This window comes from Apium graveolens, chromosome 2 (assembly GCF_009905375.1).
Source record: "Apium graveolens cultivar Ventura chromosome 2, ASM990537v1, whole genome shotgun sequence".
In the NCBI taxonomy this organism is placed as follows: domain Eukaryota; kingdom Viridiplantae; phylum Streptophyta; class Magnoliopsida; order Apiales; family Apiaceae; genus Apium; species Apium graveolens.
In genome coordinates, this window is record NC_133648.1 from 302,652,589 (window position 1) to 302,659,714 (window position 7,126).

At 38.3% G+C, this 7,126-nt stretch overlaps 1 non-coding gene across 1 annotated transcript; it reads left to right on the forward strand.

The window, feature by feature from the left end:
• The first annotated feature begins 1,059 nt into the window (after positions 1–1,059).
• On the forward strand, positions 1,060–1,166 carry LOC141710226 (small nucleolar RNA R71). The gene has a single exon (XR_012570757.1). It is a non-coding gene; the product is annotated as a small nucleolar RNA R71 (small nucleolar RNA).
• The last annotated feature ends 5,960 nt before the right edge of the window (positions 1,167–7,126 follow it).

The following is a 7,126-nucleotide window of genomic DNA, read 5'->3' on the forward strand; positions in this document are numbered from 1 at the left end:
AACTTCGCATAACTAGGCATTTGTTCAAGAGCTTCAGTGAAAGATATGTTGATGTGAAGTTTCTTGAACAACTCCAGAAACTTCTCAAACTTCTTATCCAGCTTTTTCTTCTGCAGCCTCTTAGGAAAAGGAGGTTGAGGATAGATCTGTTTCTCCCCTGTATTACCCTCAAGAGGAGTGTGCTCAACAGTAGTCTTTCTTGGTTCCACTTCTGCTTCCTTCTGCACTTCTTATTCTTCACCCTCAACTTTAGATTTTGGAGTTTTAGCTTTTTTAGGATTCGCAACCTTACCAGACCTCAATGTAATTGCCTTAACATGCTCCTTAGCTTCCTTCTTTCCTGGAACTTCAGTATCGCTTGTGAGTGTGCCAGGTTGATGATTCAGTAATGCATTAGCAATTTGCCCAATCTGATTCTCCAAGATCTTGATAGACACAGCTTGGCTCTTGCACATGAGCCTCAACTCCTCTAATTTAGATTTTTCATTAGCTTGCGGTAGCTGCCGAAGTTGAAGTTGTTGCCTAGGGGCATATTGCGGTTGTTGAAAACCAGGAGGGTTATACTGCTTTGCTGTGTATGGCTGATAAGATTGTTGCACCGCATTCTTATTATTACTCTAGCTGAAGTTAGGATGATTGCGGTTATTTGGATGATAAGTGGCTGGAGTTTGTTGTTGTGATCTCTGAAAGTTACTTACAAATTGAGCTGATTCGCTAGAAATAGCACAATGCTCAGTTTCATGCGCCCCCGCACAAAGCTCACAAATACTAGTGATTTGATTAACTTCATAATTTGCCAAACAGTCCACTTTCATCGTCAAATCTTGAAGTTGAGCAGCTATAGCCGTAGCTGTATCCACTTCCAGAATTCCTGCTATCTTGCCTTGCAACATTTTTTGTGTAGGATTCTGGTATTCATTAGTTGCCATGAGCTCAATCAACTCATAAGCTTCATTATAGCTTTTGACCCATAAGGATCCACCAGACGTTGCATCGAACATAAGTCTAGATTGAGCGCCCAAACCATTGTAGAAACAATTTATAATTATCCAATCAGGCATGCCATAGTGTGGGCACTTCCTTAGCATCTCCTTATATCGATCTCAAGCCTCACATAGAGATTCTTCAGTTTGCTGAGCAAACTGAGTAATAGCATTCCTGATTGCAGCAATCTTCACCATAGGAAAGAATTTAGTGAGAAACTTTTGAGCAAGATCCTCCCATTTGGTGATAGACCCTGGTGGTAGAGAAAGTAACCAGCACTTTGCTTTATCCCTCAGAGAGAATGGGAAGAGTCACAGCTTGATAGCATCTTTAGTCACCCCATTGAACTTGAAAGTGTCGCATATCTCGATGAAATCTCTAATGTGCATGTTGGGGTCTTCTGTAGGAGAACCCCCAAACTGATCTGATTTCTGTATCATTTGAATTGTGCTCAACTTGATCTCAAAAGTGTTAGCCGAGATGGTTGTCTGATGATGCTCGACTGAATATCATCGATCTTAGGCTGAGAATAGTCCATCAGAGCCTTAGGATTTTCTGCTTGATCTCTCATCACTACTAGAGCTGGTTCCTCAACTTTCTCTTCTTCTTCTACTTTCTCCTCGTCCTCAAAAATTTCCCTTCGAATCACTACAGCTTCTTCCTCGGCTTGATCTAGATTTCTCTTACGAGCCCGCGAACGCGTTTGCATACACGCTCGCTAGAGTACCTGAAACATGGCAAAGAAAAGAGGAGGTAAGTAACAATGTCTGGGTCAATGAACTTTAACGATCACTGATGATAAACACATAAACTAAGAGTTAACACCGTGTCCCCGGCAGCGGAGCCAAAAACTTGTTAGTCGCTAAACACGCGCTAAAATTCATGCAAGTATACGCGTTCACAAGTAGTATAAGATATCAATCAGATTCATTCCCAGAGGGACTGGTTTAGGTTAACCTTGTGATTTATGCACTTATGCAACAATGATATGGTTATTATTCAATGCTAAGACGAATAACAATTTGGGTTTTGATTATACTACGATTAACTATTGAGAATTATACTAGAGAACATTAACTAAAGAGAGTAAAGAAAGTTGAATAATATATGAAACAAACATGGGATTCTAACTTCATTAAGTACTTCATTCAATAGCCTTTTCATTCTTAACCTTAGCATGTAATGGTGATGACACTAATTAGATAACACGAAACTGATAAACGCCAATTTCGTTGTACGAATACCATACTACCAGAAATCCACAAAAGAGATAGAAGCTGAATAGACACCAATTATATTGAGACCCTATATGTCTATAGAATTTGACAACATAACGGTTTAATGCACAAGTTATTAATTGCGATTACATAGGGCAAGTATGATGGTTAAAATTAACTACGAATCATGCATAACAATAACACATGAACCTATTCTAGCATGGCAAGTTCTAAATCCTTAAATTCAATTTCGCTTCATTAAGAATTAACACGTTATCTTATAAGTTTGCGATGCTCATAAGATGAATAAGCACAACCAATACTAGGTTATCATACAATCACCACACACTAAGGCATCGAACAAATCAACTAAAGAAATTCATAAATAAATTCGTTAGAACACCACGATAATGATTAGCCCATAATCGGACTCATCATCAACGTGGGTTCCGATGAAAGCATGGTATAATAAACGTAGTCTTTATAAATAAATAATAAACAAAGTACGTAATCCAGAGTATTAGGTTCAACAAAACAAGAAACGAGAATCTAAGATTACAACTTAGAACAAAGATTCACAAGAATAAACTAGATTTTCTTCGCCTTCGTTGAATTGTGTTATAGGTTTTCTTGTCGTCTTCTCCTTAAGCTCTGTTACGTCTCTCTCTATGAAAAACGTCTTTTATTTAGGTATATATAGTAGCCCATGCAAAGTAGAAGTCCTCCAATTAGAAGCCAAGTAGAATCAGGATTTTAACATCTCGACCTAGCGCGTCCGCGCGCTTGATCGGCGCGCTCGGGCGCGCTGTGTCTCTGAAGTTTGGGCGCTATGACTGCTTTCTTTCTTTTCTTGCTGCAATGAGTTGGTTTCCTGAGCTTTACTCCTTGGACACCATCCTAACACCATATTAGCATCAAATCAATGTTAATTCACCTGAATCCCAAATTAATGTCTGAAATGCAAAAATACTAGAAAACACATTAAAACACCAACAACTTGAGTACAAATACACCAATTCAAAGCTTAATAGAGCGTTATAAAGTGCCATAAATGTCACTCAACAATGTATAAAAAGGGTTATAGTCCTCAATATATACCTAAGGAGTACTTGGTTGAGGAAGACAATAATCAAGAACATTATAGAGATTCGGATACCTTCACAATTATCGCCCTATGGATTCAGATACGCTTCCGCCTTCGGTTTAATCTTGATTATTAGATATGATGATTACGGTCATTTTCTCTATTTTAGAGAATTATGTGTTTATAGAATTGTTAGATTATATCATGTACCTCACGTGCTTTTCCTTGGTAGGCTGTGAGATCGGCTTGTGTTTGGGCTGAGTAGAACCTGATACTTCTCTGAGCCCGGCTCGCCCTATAGTTGGGTGGGACTCTAGTTGAGAGGTCACCTTAATCCTAGACTAGGCATGTACCCAAATATGCATGAGAGTCTGACCCATCCTATCAGCTTCCTCCTGGACTGAGGGGGTATTGGCTTTTCTTGGACGAGGTCCCCCTGGCATTGTGTTGAACCCTAGCCGGGGTGCTTATACCCTATCAAATATATATATATATAAAAGAAATTTTTAAAAAATATAAGGATGCAAACTCATGAATTTCATCCTCCATATTTGTTTTATTCTTGGTGCTTGTGTGGGACAACGTAATCAGAAGGCCAAGTTATGCATATTCTAATGTGCATACAGCGACGACAAGTTATTGTGATGGACTTACATTTTTATCTATGAAAATATAAAGGCTTTGTAATTAAGTTGCCTACGAGATTGTAATGGCGTTCCCCAAAGCCAAAGCTAAAGAGATACCTTTGCTGGCCTGGCATGTCCTCTTCCTGAGAGTAACGTTAAAAACCTTTGCTCTTAGTGGCTCTATTTATACAACCACAGATAATAACAAATGCAGATTCTCTCTTCAGTGGAATTTAGAGGGCGTTTGGATGCACCGCCAGAATGAGAATCGGGAATGAAAATGGAGGATATGAGAGTGGGGTTAATGAAAATGGGAATGAAATGGAAATTCAAGAGACATGAGAAATATGGTGGGTTTAATTTACCCACCAGGAGATAATGGGGTTCTCATTGCCCACCACTAAATTAATAGTCCAAACATTATCACATGAATTTAAAGTTCCAATTTCCGTTAATCGGACAAATCAAACATCAACCAAACACCCTTTAGTATTCATGTTACTGCACTCCTCTTTCTTTTTTCCCATCGAAAACACCCTAGCTGGTGATAGTTTCGTACTCTTCTGTGTTACTTGGTTTTACAGCAAATTGATTCTGATAATTTTTTAAATTTTATGTAGGTGGATTGGTCTTTGTCAGTCGGTTTCCACCTTTATACCGCGAGGAAGGTCTTTGTCAGTCGGTTTCCACCTTTATACCGCGAGGAATGTATACTAAGTTTGGGGACTTGAGAAACGTCCAATTTCCATGTTAGTCACTTGCGTTTGGCTCAGTATAAGTAGTCCTCTAAGACTCGGAGGCTACAGAATATTAAATATAATTCTTATTTTAAAAATTATAATTCTTTAAATTATCATATTTCTCGTGTTAATAGGGGATATAATTATAATCGCTTCTAAACAGTTTAAATAATTATAGTTGAATCTCAATGACTAAACCCACAACAAAGATGATATAAAATTAAAAAAAAAATTATATTTCAATCCTAAAATCTTTCTTTACACGAGTCTGTTCCTAAATTCGATTCTTCTAAATAAACATAAAATATAATTATTTAATTCATCTAATTAATATTGATAGAATTAACTTTCCCTGATTATTATCGGAAATTATAATTCCCACAAACAAACATGGTATAGATTAGACATTCATGATTAACTTAGTGTTAAGGGAAAAACCGTGTAAAACTACGTGTTAGACGACTTGCGTTTTTCACTCAAGAGTTGAGAGGACCGATACGAACATATATTATCTTGGGTAAAATTCCACAGCCACGATTGGTTCCATGTGTTGGCAGCCAACAGGAAAATTCTTCCGCAATGTTTCAAGGCGGAAGACTTCCGCAATGAAATAATGCGGAAGACTTCCGCAATGAAACAATGCGGAAGACTTCCGCCTTGAAATATTTGTTTTTCTTTAATTATTTAATAATATATGCTTTAAATGTGTTTCTGATTTAAATATATTTATAATTTAAAATAAAAATAATATTTATATTTTAAAACAATTATGTTATTTTTTAAAAATAAAGTACTTAATAAAATTTAAGAAATAGATTTATATTGAATTAAACATTAAATAAAATTTAAAATAAAAAAAGAACCACTTCCCTTACTTACCATCATATTAGTTCGAGGGACGTATACCCGATTACCGCCTCATAAAACCAGTCTCCAACATCATGACTGTGTACCACCTGAGCCAACCTCATAGCACTCTCCAACTAAAATATAAAAAAATGATAAATAATTAGGCATTTTATTCCTAAAAATGCAAGATTTAATCAATCAAAGGGGTAAAATGCATTAATTCTTTTTTTAAGTCCTAAATATGAAATAATTAGGCATTTTATTCCTAAAAATGCAAGATTTAACCAATGCAAGGGGTAAAATGCATTAATTCTTTTTTTAAGTCCTAAATATGAAATTATTAGGCATTTTATTCCTAAAAATGCAAGATTTAATCAATTTAAGGGGTAAAATTGCAAGAGTTAAGGAAGATTTATAAAATATACCGCATCAACCATATTCTACTGGTTATACCAATCACGAGGCCGTATCTTAGTGGCATGCTCAGCTACAAACGGTGCTATCTTCAATTTACTCACCCTCCTATACCAGTACATATACTCTGTCATCGGTACATAAGCCCCCTCTGTAACAATAGGCATACCCGTGTCAACAAAAGAATCCCACTCCAATATAAACTGTCTCAACAAAACAGTATGGTTATCCCGTTGCATACGGGACAACCTCTCCACACGTAGAAAACCGTGATCCACCGGCTCCTCAGGAATATGCTGCAGCATACCAAACTGTCTCAGAACCCTGTCCGGCATGACATACTCCACCATCTCAAAATGAATCATCGGTATGCGACCGAGTGCCATATGCAACATATCCATCATGTCAGTATCATAATCATCGGCACTATAATCAATCCTCCTATAAAAGCTCCGATATGGCTGCCATGTCAACCAACTCATCTGAAAGCTATCAAAATCTCCCCGATAACCTCCTGTGTGATGGTGAGGGTTACTCCTCCTGTTAGCTACCGGTCTAGCCCACGCTGTAGCCCTCGACAACACAAACCTCGTACGCGGTGCAATCTACGGACGACCAGGCAATACCCTCTCCCAAGCCCACAATATCAATAATATAGCACACCCGTTCCGACTGCCTGAAGACTTATGCACAGCCTTCGACAAGCATCTATACAAGTAGGTCAGAACAGCAGCCCCCGAAGCATAATCGATAATATGATCAGTGTCCTGTATAAGCTGTAGATATCGGGGGTGCACCACATCCCGAGACGAGGTAGGAAATAATATACCTCCAATCAGAAACAGAAGATATGCCCGGGTGTAAACTATAGGATCCTGCTGAACCATATCTCGTGCGTAACTTGTGAAGAGTCACCCCGCCTCGACCATACATCTCAGCCCGCTCCTTCTCAGTCATCCTCAAATCCTCCCAGTTGGTCACCCAATACAGTTTCGGATTATCAAGCTCCGTATGGGTAACAGCACGACCAGTAATAGGCAGCCCCAAGATCATGTAAACATCCTCCAATGTAATGGTCATCTCACCGAATGTGAAGTGAAATGAGTTAGTCTCTGGCCTCCACCTCTCCACCAGTGCAGTGATCAAGCGAATATCATTCTGCGGAACAACCAAGGGGTTAACAAACACCCCGAAACCCCAGCCTGTAAGCAA